This window comes from Rhopalosiphum maidis, chromosome 2 (genome assembly GCF_003676215.2).
Source record: "Rhopalosiphum maidis isolate BTI-1 chromosome 2, ASM367621v3, whole genome shotgun sequence".
NCBI lineage: Eukaryota > Metazoa > Arthropoda > Insecta > Hemiptera > Aphididae > Rhopalosiphum > Rhopalosiphum maidis.
Genome location: NC_040878.1, coordinates 51,350,656 through 51,370,284, shown reverse-complemented (window position 1 = coordinate 51,370,284; position 19,629 = coordinate 51,350,656). Strand labels below are relative to the sequence as shown.

The 19,629-nt window shown below is 30.5% G+C and overlaps 1 protein-coding gene across 12 annotated transcripts in view; it reads left to right on the top strand.

Moving 5' to 3' along the window:
- Positions 1 to 15,642: 15,642 nt before the first annotated feature.
- The window catches only part of LOC113554043 (RNA binding protein fox-1 homolog 2-like), a 37,603-nt gene continuing 33,616 nt past the window's right edge, over positions 15,643 to 19,629 (top strand). For all 12 annotated transcript variants that reach the window (XR_003405227.1, XM_026957711.1, XM_026957710.1 and 9 more), the window contains exon 1: positions 15,643 to 16,237. The gene's annotated coding sequence lies outside the window, so the exon portion shown is untranslated. The remainder of the gene's footprint in view (positions 16,238 to 19,629) is intronic.

Below are 19,629 nucleotides of genomic sequence, written 5' to 3'. Positions count from 1 at the left end.
GGGGAGCGCTTAAAACGAGTCAGATCTATGTGTACGCACTTCCACAGAGGTCTAATAACCTAATAATGCATATCATAATATTATGTATTGCGCTCGATGCACCTACGTGAACGAGTTTCACTTGCACACTACGGAGATGATCCTCGCATATATAATTGATAAGATAATATAACGCAATGGAAAGTGTTTTTAAGGGCTTCATATTAAAACTGACAGTGGGCAGATGAGTGTCATCTTTATATTATTATAAAAAAACCAAACGGGCAAATATATAGGTAATCAGTAACCACTCTACTATGCAGTAAGTAGGTGTTGAGTAAACCTCATCATTGAATAGGCTACTGGATTATATAGCGTAACGAATATGCTAAATTTAAATTCAATGAAAATAATATATTTTAATAATTATAAATTTTTAACTAACTAAAAACGATTCTATGAGTGGAAGCGGTCTGTCACTTGCCAGCCTATATAATAGTAAGAATATTTTATTATATATTTTATATCGTAATTACAGTAATTTATTTTACAATTAGTATAAAATTAAAGCATTTAAAAAAATTTTACGTATAGTAAATCAAACAAATAAATAACTAAAATCGTTATTCTTTGATATTTAATCCAATTTTGTTAACATTTGAACTACAAAAAAAAATTGTAATCAACAGAATCTGAACTTCAAATCACTCATAAAATAAATAATAATCGTGCTCACACATGTTTTTAAAATTTTTAACTTACAATAAGAACAACTTAATATGTTGGGTATTTTATTAAATTTAAAACATTGTCCGATTATACTTAAACTTAAACTACATTAAAAAAAAAGACAATAAAAAAATAAAAAATGACAAATGCCTATAAATAAAAATTAGTTTATATATATTCTACAAATAAATCGAATAATAATCTTTAAATTGTATTGAAAAAATAAAAATTGTTTAATAAGAGCTCCTTATAATATTATTTTATGCGTAAGTATCAAATTTAGACTTTAGACACTCATTAAAGTATCAGTAAAATTACAATTACACATAATTTTTTTTTATAATTTTATTATTATAAGCAAAACTTACATGGATCTATTATATTTTTAAACTTTAAAGATATGAATATTAAAAATTATATCAATAAAATACTGATTTATACTTATTTAAAATTAGAAAATATGTAAATAAAATTAAAAATATTAGATATGTAAAACTTTATAATTAAGCTCAAATATTTAAAATTATATTGTCGGTAATAATCATTAGGTATATATAAAGCTTACAAAAATTAGCTAGTCCTGCATTGTATTTCTGTAATGGAATCATTCGATTTGATTTGTAGGCAACCACTACAAAAAATTTCAAATAGCTATAAATAGCCCAAAAAGAATAAAATTATTTATATATTTAAACTCTATACACAGTTAATGTTAAATATATATACTGTAATTCGCTATTACTGTTATTAGATTTCATTAAAATAATAACATTTATTTTGTCAAAAATTGGTTATGCTCAAGAACTACAATTTATTTTTCCTAATTATTATAAAGGTAAGTATAAACAATACTAAGGATTTTTTGATTTTGACCTCTCCTCTCTCCAAATTACTAACTATATTCCGTTTCCTACCAAAAAATTGAAATTGAAGATTGAACTGATTGAAGTACTTTTACTGTTCTAAAATAAGGTAATATGCAAAAAAATAAATAAATAAATAACAAAAAAAAAAAAAACACATTGTAAAACCAAACATATTATTTCGCTCAGAATCTTAAAAATATTTATTACATATTATATATTTCCGATTTCGTGTAAAATAAGCGGACTGTTAAATGTCTGTGTCTCATAATCTCATTCTTTGAATTTTTGTTTTTGCAGAATATATGGTTTTTAATTTATTGTTGTAAATCGTTGTACTATTGTGGAAACGTGCAATTATTATAATAGAAAAAAAACATGGTCCTTAAATTTTACAAACAAATATATTTGTGCTAGAAAACTAATATTACTTATTAGTAAATATTATATAATTCATGTATTTACGCCTAAAAGTAATCCTTTACAAATTTAAATTTTAAATAAATTACTAATTAATAATTGTATAATATTAATAGGTATAACATTTTAAATCGAAAATTAAATTTTAACCAAAAAGTTTAGTTATTAGTTGCATACTTACGAATATTCTTAGTGGAAAATTAGTAATAGAAGAAACTTTTAATTAATAACATTATAAGTATTGTGTTTTCTTAGTGAAACATGATCTTAAATTCCGTTATACCTTATCGGTTAACAAATAATTGAAAGCCTAAGGTCACGCAATGTTATCATTATATAGTATTATATCATTAGTTTGTACAAAAAATATAAATAATAAATGTTGAGTACTTATAAATTATCAGTAATCATTACATCACATTATACTTTATTTGTTTTAATTTTGGCGATGATTCCTTATTTGAATATAGTTAATTTCTTTGATGTTTAATAATATAATATGCCTAGAAAACGTAGAAATCCTAAATCCGTGTAACGGGAAATTGAAGACCATATATCATATTTACATTAACTGTGTATATAATGTTTTTGTATAACGGTCGAGATTATTAATTGTATATAGAATTGTGATCATTTATTACGATTAACAGAGATAAGGCGTACAGAGCCACGATTAATAATATTGTATCAAGACTCCCTATATATAATAATAATTATATATAATGCACCTACGTATGATGTATGCATGCATATAGCATGAAGGTTAGAATTAGAACTATACTCTAATCGTCATGGTATACAGACATTTAGTATATACTGTATTCAACTATATTATATTTTAATATATAGCGTTATTTGCTGCTTGTTAGTTGTTATCATCTGTGCATGATCGCTGCTGCAAATTACGGTTTCCAAACTTTCTAGATTTAGTTGTATATGTGTTTTAATGGTCGATTTACATTTGCGTACGAAATACACAATATTGTGTTATTTTTGTTCTTATGCGTCCTATTGTTAAGCTTGTTGAATGTATTACGGACGACTGTACAGATGACGAGATACCAATTCAATATTAATTATATACATATACTATATCTATACTTGAATTTGAATGTATAAGATGTCTTGACGGTTTATTCATAATTTAGAGCTGCTCGGAGGAATATATTGGTAGTCGGTAATGTATAGCTGATTGTTGTTCCAAAGAGATGAAATATATGTATAGAGATGAAATATATGTATAGAGATGATCTGGCATGCGCAACAGTTGTATAGTATCGACACAGGGTTAGGAGTTTAGGACTTATGTTGTAAAATAAGCGTATTGCGTGCGACACCGTACAAACCTGTGTTACCTGTATTATTTTACGTCGCGATCGTGTAAACAGAACCCTTTTCGATTACTATACCTACATTTTAATAATATGATATCCTATTAGATGATTGACACAACGTTAAGGATAATATATTGTGGATGTGTTTGCAACAAGTATATAATATATACGAGTATTATATGTATATTATGTATATGGGCACATAATATTACGTTCTTCTCTATTGATTTATATTCAGCGTGCAGACGAATGATATAATATATCCCACTAATGAATTCACAGGATATTCCCTATTCAATGTACGACGCGTACACGCGCGGGCCAAAGGATGACGTGCAACGCGAGAGGAAAAAATGATTCGATTCGAAAGAAGAGTTGACGGTATGAATGTATAATTCGATTACCGCAGCGGATTTTAGGTGTCGGTCCCGTCTGCGTGCGTCATTTTTGTCGTTCATAAAACCATAACTTGCAAGTACATGCCCCTGTCCATATACCCGCCGCGTATATATAAGCACATATAACATGCTATATAACACATACCTATATTATAATAATATTTAATACATATGTGTAATATTTATATATTATTGTTTGTTTAAAAAATTGTTTACCACGCGTTGAAAACGAGTATAGCCGTATAGGTACACCGTTTATTGATGTCGACATTATCTAGTTTCACGCGCATACCTCTCCTATATAGCCGTTTCCATATGAAATATCATTATGCCCCAACAATTTCGCACATTTAGCCACGATGGTGTTAAATATGACATAAAACGTTCAATGTATTAAATGATGTCCAAATATGGTGGAATAATTAATAATACACGCGTGCAAGACTAGTTAATTATTTTACGTTTTATAGCAGCAGTTACGTCATGTCGTCATTACAAATTGTGACGTAAAAATAAAAAATGAAAAGAAACGGAACATAATATACCCGCGAATGACCTTAACGATAATAATCATAACACAAACCTACGCGCGCGCCAGTCGCGAGATAATTTATGCGTAGGACAATTATAGGTAGGTACAGTGGCGTATTTAGATACTTTATTTTGGAAGGGGGATATGCTTTTTCCAGTAATATACTCATCACTTGTATTTTCGTATTCCATATTATACCATGTGTTGTTTTACATAGTGCATAATATAAAATATGAATTGTTACGTCCGATAATAAGCAAATGTATTATATTATTATGTGCATAAAATATTTAATAAATTTAAATATATATAGTTATACTCCACTGCTCCAGCGCTGCTCCTATATGATAGAGTAAAGACCGCCTGATGAGTCTCTTTCAAATATATATGCTACATAAATATAATTTGGACAGTTATCAAGAACTTAACCATCCCCCTTAACATGATGGCACGATATTTGTAATAAATAAAGTAATTTTTTATTTTATAACAAATAATAGTAAAACATTTTTTTTTAATAGATAAGAGTTTTTGTTAACTTATCACAAAGGCCTAATTTAATTTCACTCTACAGCAGGGCTGCTTCTATAAGCCAAATGTTATAATTTTGTGTCTGTGGTTATCAGCTGTTACTATATTTATATTTGTGATTATTATTGAATAATTTAAAATTTAAATGTATAAGTGGCATTAGTCGTTCCCAAAAATTAAATTACATGATCATGTTCCTAAATGCGGAGAATTAAAACATATGGCTCAGAACTTCAATAGTTCAATGTATCAAAAGACAGATTTTCAAATCTTTTCTTAAAGATAGATTATAAATAATAGAAAAGGATATTTTCAATAATATTTCTTATATTTATTAATAATGAATTTTCAAAGAAGGGCTACTGCCCTTCAGGCAGAAACCTATTGGTTCTTTTTTTTATAAATACAATATAAATATACAATTAGATTGTATTTGGTTGTTTTAATTGTTTAAAAAATATAATAGTGCTATTTATTTTAAAGTTAATAAATGTGGTTACAACCACTATACTTTTTATCTGAAGAAGTTTAAGTAATAATCATAAATTCATAATGTATCAAAATATTACCTATGATATAAACAAGGTTTTAAAAGGTAATCTGAAGGGATGTTGGGGCAAAATTCCTCTCTAATCAGTTTGGCATAAATTTTTTGCCCTTCCCCAGGTAAAATATTAAAATATTGCGCCTATATGATACACTGAGATTACAAATGTTATCTCACATATTAAAACAAATATATGGATATTATAAGCAATAAGAATATTTTATACAGACGTTAAATAAAAATTGTGTAATTATTTAAGAATTTAACAATATTTTTGTAACATTATTAAATATTTAATTATTACAAATATATACATATTCATAATATAGTTAAGACAAAATTATATAAGACGCGTTGACACGAATATTCAATGTATTTTTGTTCGCTCATTATGATGCAGTCCATCGATATGTTAAAGATAATGATGTGGCCTACAGATTTCTAAAAAAAAAAAAAAATATTAATAATACTTATTAATTTTCAAAGATGCGTTAAAAGTGCCGAGAGCGGCCATTATATGATGGTGACCCACGAGAACATGACGTTTTTCAGGTTTTAACTACATTCCGTCGGCCAGTCTGTAATTTTGCTGTATGTATATAGGTATAACAAGAGGTCCGTATATTAAATAAGGCTCCGATTTCTGAACACGGTTTGAACAACCAATGTTATCGCTGGAACAGTTACATACAGAAGTTGTCGTGAAACAATTTTTTTTCACCTCGACTTAATTAAACATGTTCAACATTTTGATTAGGTGAAAACGACTCGTCTTGATGATCTCGGTGAACGCGAACGTGATTGATCTGGAAATGGCTCAACTCGTTTGTTTGCACGGAAATTTGTCTCGACATATAATGTAAATGTTGGATGGTACACAATGCGCCCCTGAATCCTGATTCTGTGGTTCTATTGTTCTGTATACAAAATGTTTAAAGTCCGTTTCAAACGATGCGGACGTCAGAGTTAAGTGTTAATGGATTGCTTACTGTAGGCCGCCTAAACGTTCGTACTATTTGCAGCCACGATAGTTTGAGACGTTTGTGTTTCTTTACATAATATTCGCCCGAGCAGGTAATACCATTTTCGTTTTTCGTATAAAATTATCCAGTCCCAGTGTATAATTTTAGTTATTTCGATGTTGTAATAAGACTGCATAGTGAACGGTAAAATTTTACTCAATAATAACTTCGTTTTGTTTTGATTTATTTGTACAGTTTTTTCCGTGTGTATTATAATGCATATCTTAACTTGTAAGTTGTAATAGGTAATCGTTGCGATATGTTGCAATAAATAGGTAATAAAATAATTGAAGGTGTATAATAATTTTGAATATTGACTGACTCAAAAAATATAAACTTAAATTTATTTATTCAACTTTAATACAATTTTAGAGAAGTATTCATAATTTTCATTTTCTGCATGATTTTATTTTATTGCCCCTCCTCAGTCCTTCCATTCACATACTTATAAATATTAACGATTCATTATCAATAAATAAGAGTAGGTAGATAATTGAAATTAATAATGAGGAGATTTATATTAAATGACTTTTCCTGTATAATAACATTATTTATCCTTACAAAAATTATACATAAAATCATGTCATATAGATGCAATTTTGATTTTTGAGTTTTTAAGTTGAGACAATTTCAAAGATATTGCACTCTAATCTAAGACAATCCTTGCCACTAACCTAAATAAATCATTGGAACCCATCCAGCCCACTTAGTTTTGTAAGAATATCGTTTCATAATATTTTTCGATGTTTATCAAAAACAGAAAATTATTAAAAACTGAAAAGGGACTGCAAGTAAAATAATATTCAAATACTAAACTAATTTTAATCGAATTTAAATTCATGTACCTATATAACTTTCATAGACACTATCGAATACGAATCGTCATTATTTTTTGTAAATCATATAATAATATAATCTGTTACATAAAATTATAAAACATTAATACACTGGATAGTTACGTGTTATAAACAGATGTCAAGGATAACCAATAGCAGTATGATCGAATATTCGATTAGTGATTATACTGATTACATGAATATATCTTATATTTGACTAAACATGGTTGAATTTTTATGCTATACGAATAAGCAGTGATGGTAGTTAGTTAGTAGTTACTGCCAAGTTTTCTCGCGACCTAATGGGAAACTAATAAAGTAATAAATGAAATTCTATCATTAATTTTGCATCATGAAGGACTAGTTATACGTAAGTAAGTAAGTCAAATATAATAACTATACTGAATCTGAAAATGTTTATGTTAATTTATTATCGTGTACCTACCTATCTTGTACTTGTATACCTACATGGCTACATAAACACAGCACATCAATTATCAATACATAGGAATATATTATATATTATATTATAATACAATATTGTTAAATCATGACATAGCTTTTTAACATTTCATTTCTTTAATAGTAAAATTTTACCAAACGAAAAACGCGATTATTACCATTAAATTATATTTCACGATTGCTATACTTATACTTTTATCGAATTTATATAATATAATAATAGTAACAACTAACAAGATTTTTATATTATGATTTGCTAATTGCTTCAATCTGATATAGTCATATCCATCATCAACTCTAATTATTATGGTATAATCGCCGTCGATCTACATTTTTAAAGTAATCAATTGAAAAAAATCTAATAAATTAAAAATTTGCTTTACAGGTATAATATCCCGCGTATAATAATTATTAATTAAGAATATATTATTATAGTCTTGTAAGCTGTAGTTTTGTTTGCTAAGTGTTAAACTAATAATGGTTATCTAATATGAACGGACGATCAAACAATTATGTACAGTGTACAGTTTACAATTATTTACAAGTCGGACGTGCACACATTGTATAGTAATGTATACATTAATATTATTTTTGTATAATATGCGTCCTCTGCTCGACGCCCCGACCATAGTCTAGTATTTTCATTTTGAGTGGATGTCTATTATTAGATGCCTTCCAAAATTATTTATATTCGTAGGGACTAGTTATTTGTTGTTGTTTTTTTTTTTGTCATGAGATAACACAGGAAAAAAGTAAAAACCAATTCATTTGAAATAGGTACCTACAACCTACACCACTTTGTACAGTTGCACGTCCTGTTTTGTCGTCTGTCGTCTTCGCGTTTGTAGTCCGCTACTCCGCTGTTTTTGCATTTTCATTCTACTGTCTCCGCGTTTACTATCTATAGTCTTCGTTTGTGATCCGTTGTCGACATCGTAATTTTTCTCGGCAAAACCAAAAGGTATAACAACTGCAGACCGGTGAAACCGAAACGAATTTAATGAGCTACTGTCGCAGGATTAGGTATCGTGAAATGAGCCGATTCGACCAGATACATGTTGTCAGTGCGCTGGACAGTGCTTGGGAAGGACTCAATTCACTACTCAACGTAAGTCAGTATTATATAGTATTTAGAATATTGGAATTTTTGTTGTATTGATACAATTCGCGATTGCTATAGCCTATAGATTTATTACTGGCAATTATTGTCATTTAGGGCAGGAGAAAAAGATTTCGTGTCTTGTCTTGTCATTCGCGTTCGATATGAACACAATATTATTAATAGTCTCAATTGGAGTTTTAAGTAGACATACTTGACTCCGTGTTATACATTTTTTTCAATATATTGTTTTATCGACACACTTACGTTGACAGCGACGAATAGCACAGGCGGCCTAAAAAATTACACTACTCCATCGGTATGTCAACATAATATTCGTTAATTGTCGCGTGGAGTGACTTTAGGAGCAACCGCACTCGAGTATCTATTAATCTTGACAATCGAGTGTTTGACTCGTGTCTCCGGATTCCGACCATATTATGTTAGTATGTTACCATTATGTAATAGCAAAATAAATTGTATTATTATAATTATTAAAGTAATATTTATTTAGTATAAATATTAAATTATTTATAATTTAGTACTCAATAATTGTTCTGTTCTGAAAAATACGTATGAATATTATTGGTCTATTGTTATTACTGTTACTACCTGTCCTATTTTACCTTATATTATTTCCGATTTGATAAAAATCGATTGACGTTATTTGGAAAACAACAAATATGCAGCATGAACAGAGTTCTATTGTGGTCAATTCTGATTATTCTCTATTTTTCAATGTTTCTAATTGGAAAATAATATTATTTTAATTTATACATTTATAATACTTGCACCTTTAATTTCAACGTAAATGCTATTATTATAAAACCACGCGTCTGCACTGACCAAGACAGACAATCGTATTGTTTAAATATACATTATAAATTATTTTACATAGGTTAGGTGCCCATTTCGTATAATTTTTTTTTAAAAAATAAACATTTTTACGTGACCAAAATAACATAAATATTATTTCCATTTTAATCCAAGATATTTGTGTACTGAATAACGATAAACAAACAAAAACAATCGGGGTATATGTGAATTAAATTTCATTAAAATCCTGTGTGTAGTATCAATATGGATTGTCAGCATAGATGTTTGTCAGATTCAGATTTAAGATTTATTAAGTGTGAACGGTGACAGAATATAGCATTTTTCGAATAAAATGTTATTTAAATATAATCTTAAGACAATTTTATTATAATAATAATATTTAAAAATTTGTATTCGAATTATTATTTTAAAATTATCTGGATAATTATCCAATTAGCAAAATTTTACCAATTCTAGCTAGTGGTTCTCTGAATAGTATGTATTGTATGTAATATGTATTTAATATTTTATGTATATCAATTTATATTACCTATTCGCAATAACTTGCTGGGGTGTTAACGTTAAGGAATAATTACTTTTTGAAATATTGAAATTTGTTTTATCGTATAAAAGTGTAAAACTTACTACAAAAGTCGGTCGTGGTTGAAATTTGTTATGGCCATGGGAATCACTTTCGGTTTTAACACACCGACACGCCTCCATGATAAAACTTCCGCTCCGGCGACGACCTAGGTATAATACGCTGTACATGCGAATCGTGCATAACATATCCGGTTTTGAGCTTTAATTTTAATACACCCGAATGCATTTTGTATTGCGACGAATCCATCGGTGTTCACGCTGTTATTCGATTTAAACTCAATTGTATTTTAATCGACGCCCCGTGACTGCGTTTTTTTCGTTATTCAGAATTTAACAAAATAAAAAAAAAGTTGATCGAACAACGATGATAAATTAAATATTAAATTAGAAAAAATGCATTATTGTAATGATACTTTCACTTATAGGCGCAGGCGCACCCCGTTTTGATAATTTCTGCCGACGGAGGGACAGTGTCCGATCTTCTTACAATATTCAAACTCAACGTTGTAGGTATATATTATAATGTATAGGGCAATAATATATCTAATGTTATTATTCGTAAATGATTGGCTTAAAAATCGCGTAACTATACCTGTATGACAAAATAATATAATGCGACATAAGCAACATAATACGTAATTTATTATGTGCATTCAACGTTATAATAATATTATGTAGTTCGCGTTCATTTTGATGTGGTGGGTAGGCCGAAGAAAATAAAAATAAAGATTTATGGATGTAGGAAGTTTCGTGTCATTTTCTACCTACATTATTTTAAAAAATAAATAAATATACAAGTATACCGTCCCCACTCCGCCAACACACGATTTCGAGAAAGTGACTGTGTTAAACTATTTTTTGATATAATTAAATTTGGTATATCGAGGACTTGGTTTTTGATTGTTTCGCGGATGAGTCGGAGTATACAGAATAGTTTGAGCATTGAACTTGTATTTTTTTTATCGTTATTGCCTTATTGCCTATTGAATCATATATATATATTAATGTACATTTTGATGAAAGTAAAATTATTTGATTGTCCATTGGTTACGTGGACTGGTAATCCACGTATATCGTTGATATATATGTGGAAAAAGTTATTAAGATTATTTCTGTGTATAATGATACAAATTGTATTACTATGAAATCTCATCACAAAATATACCATTGAATTGGCCACAATGTCGTTACATAATTGTGATTTATGATTTACGAAACCGGGTATAAATAATAAAGATAATTTTGGTGGTTTTTATTTCACATCGTAATACCCCAAAAGACATAACGTATTATTTAATACTATAGTAATCATACTATGTAAATAGTAGTCTATTATACTGCTAAACATAATAAAGTAAGTACTCATATTATAACGTAGTACAAAAGTATATTAACGAGTAATATTATATTATTATATACATTTTAATAACGACCGAAGTTCAAAAAAATTTAACACCTATAGAAATAAGATAAAATCGTTATGCAACGATAAAAGGAAAAAAAATATTAGTGTATAGAGGTATATTGATAATTTTTTTTAACAAATTTCGTTTTTACTCTCTTGGCACATTTATAATTAGGTCGCAAGGTGTATATTTGTTTAGTGTTCAAAGTTTAAAACTAATTACTATATTTTCCAATAAACGTTTAAAATTTGTGTACATTATAGAAATATAGAGTACTGTACTGTACACTTGTAATGTGATACTTGTGTCTTGTATACTATATCTCGTATGTATTGTGAAACAATTATTGTGACATAATATGCCATTGGAATTGTAAATACACCTTCTTCGGTTGTTGTCATTAAATTTGTATATATATCTCCCGTGTGAAATCCAATTTGAAATTGTGTAATAATTAATAATTATTATATTATAATAACAGTACGTACATATTTTATTGGTTCACGATTTAAAATATATCACGATACCGTCTAAGTAAACGTCGATTTCTGGTTATTATTTTTATAATCAAATTCATAATCATTATTTTGATTTCTTAAAATTATTTTATATAGATTTAATTTTTTTTTCATTAGAATTTAAAAATATACATAGGTATTATGTATTTGTGTCTGTGTCATTCAATATCGTTTTATTTTTGTTTCTAAGAAAGTTTTATGTCATTTTCATTGGCATGGACCTCAACAAATTGGATTCGAAATTGGAGTACTGAAATTCGATCATTTCAGTTAATTTTTTTTTTTTTTTTTAAATATGATATTATGTGATTAAAATACTGATATAATACTATTTATAATGAATGTCGAATGATATAATTCTAGAAAAATTTTTAATCAATATAAATAGATTTTCCACCTTCGTTTACTTTATACGCAATAATAATGCATTACACGTTTACACAATTCAAACAAATAATAATTCTATGCATGTTAAGTCCGGGTATAGTTCATATCTATTTATTTTACAATCAGTAATACCAATTTTAATTTTAACGTATAAATTATAGAAATTTTGTAAATTTTTTATTTTTTATTCAGTCAAACACTTATAATTGACATAATTTATGTCTTATTACTTATTGATTAATTATTGCTTTAAAAAGTTATTTGTTTTTTTTTTGTACAAACAAAAATGTAATAAAATTATTAAAAACGAGTAATTTACATGATCATTAATATGCTATCAGGTATGTAAATCAATACTATTATATAAACACAAACGTACGGATTTAAAATTGTAATAATATTGTAGGAAGACAGTTAATACAACATTAACATTAGGTATAACGCGAATAAAACTGTTACGTCACACCTTGTTAAAATTTCTGGTAGTTAAAAATTTGTGTATTGTATGATAAATGTATGGGAACAAAAACGTGTTATTTGTAACCTCCGACGATTATCTTATTACATTTTGATGTTCGCATTTTAAAGTTTTACCGGAACTATCGTCATAATATTTCGCATTGTATACGCGTTGAGTCCACGTTGAAGTTTGTTATTGAAGTTTGTCATAAATCTTATGTTAAGAGTCAAGATACGTTTTATATTTATCCAATGGCGTATTTTCTGTTGTATCGTCTTGTGTCTTGTTGATGAATGTTTTTACAGGCCCCCACCATCAAGTAAAAACAAGAACATTTCTTTAAATGTGTTATACTAAGTAGGATTGATGAATTTACCTAATCAAATAATTTTATACTTTTAAATGAGAACTAAAAATATATAGGTACACAATATTTTTTAAAATATTTTATGTATAAGATAATAATTTAAACTAGCCAACAGTATACAGATACAGATACAGATATTTAATATTATTTAATGTATTATCAAAAACGATTAGCGCATCTCACACAGCATTTCATTGGCCATGTCTTTACTCAACAAATATTTATGAACTGTTGTCAGGTTTTTTAAACTTAAGATCACATTTTTCATACGTCGAAGATGTATTATAACCTTAGTCTACTTATTTAACAAGCAAGTATGATATTTGTTTTAGTTAACCTCTTATATTTAATATTAGATTTAAATATAAATGTGAACAATTATTAACATACAGTGCAGTGGTGTGTCTATGTGTGATTGATTACATGACTTATAAAAATAATGTGTTTCCTTAGTTCTATTATTAAATAATCATATTTATGTAGTACTTAATATTTACTTATAAGTTATAACTTTAATATTATCTATTCTATTATACAAATATTATAATTTAATATTCGTATATTCTATTTCATATTCCAATACTTAAATTTGTCTAATTAATATATAAATATTATAAATAATATTCTATGTAAACTTTCTTTCTATATAATTGATTATTAGATAATTTTTCTTATGAAAATTATACACTTCCCAGAAAAATTATCACATATAAGACTATGCCACTGAATAAACTGAAAATTAACAGTATTTATTGTTTTAGGATGTCATATAATACGTATATTGTATAATATTACAATAATATAATTTAATACCAATAATACTATAATAGTATTATAGAGTATTATTCACTCGACTTAGTTTCGACTGATTATCCTTATTCCCTTTATTAGTTATAGTGTCCGGCAAGAAGCAACACGCTGCCGCCGACACTAGTTGAAGGAAGACCCGCCGGGTCTCGATAATATATTATTATTATGGTTTTCTTTTACAGTGGATGGCTTGGTGAGGAAGAGGGCTTTTTCGACCGTCTTGCATCTAAATGTATATACCTATTGTACAATTGTAGAAAATATAAAAGTGTTGTTAAAATAACGTAACAATTGCTCGTTAGTCGTTACTCTTTAAGTAATGACAGTAACAGGTTAGTAGTGTTATTATTTTCGGTACAATTAATGCGTATCATGTAGGCATTAATCATTTACGTATTAATGTACTATCAAATAACTTAAATCTATATTGTAATTTATGTGGTATTCATATTTTGATCAAAAATTTTATATTTATTTTGAATGAAAATTGCTCTATTATTCGTAAAATATATTGTAATATATTTCTTTATTAAATGTGCAATAGTTCAATAAAAGCGGAAGTCCAGGAATTCGTTTTCATATTTCATATTAAAATTATTCAGTATAAACTGTAACCATAAGGCATAAATAATAATATATTAAAACTCCTACAACGACTAGAATACATTAATATTTTTTTTTTAACAAATCCAACGTAGTTCCAATCCAATGTTGTTTTATTTTAAAATGTGAACTGAAACACTATATACTTGGTAAATTTTGTACGGTAACGAGTGACACCTTAGTACTTATCCAACTCTGAATCAAATATGTATATCATTGTGTACCGAGAATAGGACCTACCAGAAATGTATACCTTAGATCATACACTAGTCTAGTTATATTTTGTAAATTGTACGTTTGAACAGTAAAGAGAGTATAGTTTTGATGCGATTTAATAACTGTCCACTAGTGTGGATCGAGTGTGGCGGGTTTTGAAAGCGATGGGACACTGTTAGGGGTTTAACAATGCCGGTGATGAGGAGGAGCGGCACGAAAACATTATCCAAACTCGTCATCGTTTTCGGTTTTCTCGAACACTGTGGCGATGTTTACACGATACGGTCACGTGATCGCATTACCTAGGTACTATACTATTACGATATGAATATAAATTATAATAACATCGTTTCGTCGAACGAGACTTTACGAAAGGTTTGGAATTTGATGTCGGGAGGTATGGTATCTCCGGGCGGCGGCGTGGAGCCTCGCGAGCATGAGCCCGCCGGCTGGTGGCCGGTGCCATGGCGGAGCGGCGGTGCGCGTCGTGTACGCCGACCGACCGATCTGTTTCATCGATTCGCGCGCGCCTCGACGGCGGCGGTGGGGATAACCCGCCGCCGCCGTGCACTCTCTCTCACTCACGTCCGCCGCGCGCGCTCTTGTGCGAGCGTTACTCTGACAGGAGGGGATAGAAGCGCACGGTGAACGGGGCACGGGGAGCCCGCGTACGTACGTTCATTTTCCCGTATCCAATCCATTCGTCAGATTGTGTTTGTGCCTTGTGCCACTGGGCGTCCGTGTCGGTTTGCAAAACATTTCTCAGTTTTCGTTTCACCGTGCACAGTGCACACGCACGCACAAAATCGTTACTGTTGTTATTATTATTCTATTGTAATTTTTTTTCCATCAGTTTCGAGTAGGTTTTTATTATTGTCATCGTCGTTATTATTATCGAAACGTATCAATCTTTATTAGTATATTAAAAAATCGTTAATATTATATTATATTGTTGTTCGTCGCGTTTTGTTTTTTTTTCCCAAAATATTTTATCATCCGCCGCCGCCGCCGTCGTCCGCGTTTACCGAGCAGCTCTCTTCTTCCAACGCCCGCACCACACGCCGATCTCCGGACGCGTCGTGTCAACGTAAAACCCACTGCTTGCTGATCGTTGAACCTCTCACGGAAAACCGATCATCGCCAAAACGAACGCATCGGGGACGCGCCACCGTAGTGTAGCATGTTAGGCCGCCAGTCGTCCGCCCTTCTACGTTTGTGATAAACAAAGTTTTTCGATACGGCCTCAAGCTGTGGACTGCAACGCCCTATTTGATCCCCCATCAGGGGCTATACTATCCAGTGAGTACAACGTAAAACGTTTAATTACGAAATATGTGTAAATAATAGGAATCGACGCCGTACGGCGCATCCGACAATGACGATTACTGCTATGTAGGCTTTACAGCTCATAGTTGTTTAGAAATCGCCGTGTCGCGTGCGTGTGTGAGACTCGTCGGCCGCCGCCGGGAGTATCGTACCCAATATAGCGTATTATTGTCGGCCGAATGGTCTATGCGCGCGCTCGTTCACGACGATGGCGATTAAGACGAGTTGTCTGGGTTCGGCGGATGTGTATTGTGTACCTGCATCGAAAATCTTATCTAGCCGAGACGTTTCGTCGTTACAACTGTATTATATATTACCCCCGGACCCATTAACCGCTCCACTCGCCGTGCCTGTGTCATCGGTGAAATAAAATATAATTAATATTATATAATAATATATAGGTGTATTGTACAGCACGTCATTACCGTCACGTCGGCCGCGATAACTCAAAGGTTTTCCGTACAGATAAACGCGTTTGTTGCATGACACGATTATTATTTCTCTCTCCCGGCTTTTGCGCATTCGCCGTTATCACAATCGCGCGTATTATAATATTTGGAACGCGCCCCTCTCTCTGATAGATCAATAGATCTCATCGTTGTCATCCAAAATATTTCTAAAAATTCGAAAAAACCGAACTTTGATGTGCGCTCAGTTTTCCAGCTTTGTCGTTCGTAGGGGGTAATAATCGTTGCCGCCGCCCCCGTCTGCGAGTTATTTTTAATGACCCTCGCTGACAGCGCGGCCAAGTGGACTAAAAGTTATTTCGTTTCGGAAATCGCACACCATTTCGCTCACCCTAGTGCTAGGAACGTCATATTTGAGTGTTTTTGCATCGGTTTAAAAGGGATCAACGAATATGCCACTGTTGCAGGTGGAAGAATTTAGGCACTCGTATCTATTTCGTATATCAAGCACACGATGAATATGACTTACATGACATATAATATTATTTACACATTTATTGTTCGTGACAAAACAAGGAGTTGCCTATTATTTTTCCCTGCCTGTTGATGGTCGCTCGAGTTACGAACACGAAACAAAAGTCCATTACACTAATTGTACTGACCCTGCAGACCGTGTTCATCACTGCTTCGCTCCTCCTCCCCCTCCTTTGCTTTTTCTTTCGCTTCGGCGTCAATCGTATGGCGAAGAGTCCATTTCATATATTATAATGATATTCATATATTTTAAAATTTCCTTCAAAATTAAATAGACGAAAAAAATGTGCTAGTAGTATCTATCGCTCCTTGGACCGACGCCGCCGTTCGCTTTAAGCTCCTCCTTGGCTCCCCAAACGATCGATATTCGTATAATACAATTCGTCTGTATATATCGGGCCCGAGGTGAGTTTATATTATTAAGTGCTCAGCCGTGTTTTCGTCGTTTTATTTATTTCCACTCAACAATTCGCTGGCTTTTCGACATATTCATTTCTCTTTTCTACTTTTATCTAAATAAAAGTTTATCTTTTTCCGAAATGTACAATACGGGCATTCTGACATTTTTCGCATTCATTGCCGTCTTATATGACGACCCACTTTTCAACTACCCTCCAACTATCACAGCTGTGGAAAGAGGTTTTTTTTATTCCCGTTCGATGACATATTATATTACGACCTACAATTTATCGAGTAGATTGAATAATAGCATCGCCGTACATTTTATATAGTCTATATATGTACGTATAGGTTGTATAAACAAAAGGCTTTTTTTGACAATGAAATGTGGTATTGAATTTTGTGTTTGACTAAAAAAAAGTTATTAAAAATAAAAAAATGTTTTCCCCCAGTTTGGTTGACGTATATTTTTATACATTTTTCTTTACAAATACAAATACCTACAACGCATGTGATATTTTTACGAAACGGCTGCTCATATATGCAACTGACGAATGAATTATACATGACACGAGTGGAGCAATATAATATTGTCGGTTGCCAAGCAAACGTTTGAATATCGTTTGCAAATGGTGAGAAAAAAAGCTTATTGTAATTCGCGTGAACGAAATTGGTTTCGGAAACTTGGCACGGTCAACTCCCGCGCAATGGTCTCAGTGATGGTTAATTTGTTTCCTCGTAATTAGCGGATTTATATACTAATAACTCTATCGCTGTAAAACGACCTTTTATATTATTATTGTATGTAACCTAATGTCCATTGACCATATGGACTGCAGCCAACCGTATAGAATACACATGACATGTGTTTGATTTTAAATACGTTCAAAAACTGTTTATAGGTATATATTTTTATTTTATCGTTGTAGACTTTTTGCTATTATTATAATATATACAGTGGTGAAGTTTTTGTAAATCAAGGCAATATTTTAAAAAATGTAAGATATTTTTAATTTTAATGAAAGTTCTAGAAAAATGTAATGTATCTAAAAACTTAAAAACAATGATTTTATTTTCTAAAATATTAAAAATACATTTGCCTGATTGGCGATAAAATATTATCACTCTGTGTATTGATAAAAACGTTATACGTTTATGGTTTATTAGATTTATTTGAAAAAACACTAAAATATATTATATAGTCGTGTGCAATAAAAAACCATTAAAAATCTTATTAATATTATCTAGAACTATTATGTATCAAATAAACTTTGAATACTATGTCGTCTGTTGAAAACACTGGAACTCATTCCAAATATCTATACATCAATATCAAAGTTTTTTGAGCCTTCGTCCGTATACGACAAATGATGTATATAATATACACGAGTATATAATACATGGATAATATACGCATATTTGATGAAAATCACGATAACGGTGTTAAGACTGTTCGCACCTAATGTTACTTATATGCTTAGGTACACTGTACGCACTATTTTGTATGTTGTATCGACAATATTAAAGTAATATTATATCGCTAATCGTTATACGTCTCAAATATTTGTTACCTATTATATTTATAAATCAGTACGCCTTAGGTACGACAACGATATTGTTGCAGATAAAAGCGATTTTTGTCGACCATGTATTGATATAATCAGCCTTCAGGACTTTTTTCCAAATACCTTTGGCATTGCCGGTCATTTGCTCGATTATTATAATTCTTTGGTTTACTGAAAATTACCAGACACTGAGATAACGACAATAATATTATGATATTATTTTCTCTGCATATCCATATTCTTTGATTATGTATATAGTATAAATGTATAATTTCCTCTCTGTCCCGAGGGGCGGCACTGCTGTAGTCTGCGTTATTTCAGTTAAATTTTTTCTTCCGTCGCGTGTTGCGTACGTTCCTTGTGTGTGGAGGTCGCCCAAGAGAGAAACACACATGTTGAGGGGGGCCGCGTATAATTTATTTATCCTGTCTGTCTGTGATGGGGTTACGTAGGGAGTGGA